Source organism: Arachis duranensis, chromosome 4 (assembly GCF_000817695.3).
Source record: "Arachis duranensis cultivar V14167 chromosome 4, aradu.V14167.gnm2.J7QH, whole genome shotgun sequence".
NCBI lineage: Eukaryota > Viridiplantae > Streptophyta > Magnoliopsida > Fabales > Fabaceae > Arachis > Arachis duranensis.
The window spans coordinates 80,658,206-80,659,890 of record NC_029775.3 but is presented as its reverse complement, the minus strand read 5'-3'; positions in this window follow the sequence as shown (position 1 = coordinate 80,659,890).

Genomic DNA, 1,685 nt, shown 5'->3' with positions numbered 1-1,685 from the left:
GTTTTTGGACTTGTCGGGTTGGCTGGATAACCGACAGATGAGCTCATTAGCCATAGGACAGGCATGCATCATATGCATTTGTATGCTTTGCTTGGGTTTGAATTCTATTTTGGTTTGCCTAGTTGTTAAACTGTCATTAACTGCTACCTGAACTATTTGTTGTAACTGCTACCTAAACCTGTGTTTTTCTTGTCTGTTTTGCCTGTGTTTGTTCTAGTGTGCTACATTTGAGAATGGACTTTGGTGCTGAATTAATGATTGTGTTGATTGATTACGTGATTGGTTTCTGATTAAGATTTTCTTATAAGAAAAGAAAGGTTTTGGATTTCTGAAAGGTTAAACATTGTTTCTTTGAAAAGGTTTTGAACGATTAGCTATTGGTTTTTAAAAGATTCATAAGGCAATGATAATCGCTGAGATTGAAAACAGTTTTCTTATTAAATATATTCTTATGAAAATTCTGAAACTCTGTGGTGAGACCGTGTGATTGGGTTCTCACCCCCTACAGCTTTACCTTTTCAGGAATCAGAGGAAAGAGCATTATGGAAAGTTATCCCGCGTATTGGTTTATATGATGTTGTGTTAATTAGATAATTGTTCTTCTCTCGTCTATCTTATTACAATTTTGTAAGAGGGATAGGAGTTGTATGTTTTATATGTATAATATGTTATAAGCTATTATGTATGAAGTCTTGTATATAAACCTATGCTTGTTTGTTTTTTTTTTCTATTTAGAATTTATTTCCGGTTTTCAGTGAAGTCGGTGATACGGTGTCGAGTCAAATGTTTCTATTTTAATATTAAGTATATAAAATTAGTCGTAATACTTCTTGCTATCAGAGTAGCGCAGTCGGAAGCATGACATTCTGATAGTAAGGGTGTTACACAGTTGGTGGATGAAATTGTGATCCTCAAGGTTAGTCTCTTTGTATTCGTATGAAATCAAAAATACCCCAAAGAGATCATGGTGTGATGAATTGGGATCTTAATAATCCCTGGTGTGATCATAACTCCGTTCAACTTAACCAGCAAGTGTACTGGGTCATCCAAGTAATACCTTACGTGAGTAAGGTCGATCCCACAGAGATTGTTGGTATGAAGCAAGCTATGGTCACCTTGTAAATCTCAGTTAGGCAGATTAAATGATTTATGATAAGTTCGAAAATAAATAATAAACAGAAAATAAAATAGGATAGAAATACTTATGTAAATCAATAGTGGAAATTTCAGATAGGCGTGTGGAGATGCTAGAATCCTTTCGAATCTCTACTTTCTTATTGCTTTCATCCAATCCTTCTTACTCCTTTCCATGACAAGCTGTATGTAGGGCATCACCATCATCAATGGCTACTTTTAATCCTCTCGGGACAATGGTCCTATGCGCTGTCACTGCACGGCTAATCGTCTGGAGGCATCACCCTTGTTGATGGCTACATCCCATCCTCTCAGTGAAAATGGTCCAAATGCTCTGTCACAGCACGGCTAATCATCTGTCGGTTCTCAATCAGGTTGGAGTAGAATCTGTTGATTTGTTTGCGTCTGTCACTAATGCCCAGCCTTCAGGAGTTTGAAGCCCGTCACAGTCATTCAATACCGGAATCCTACTCGGAATACCACAGACAAGGTTAGACTTTCTGGATTCCCGGGATCCTACTCATCTATCTAGCTTATACCACGAACTTTCC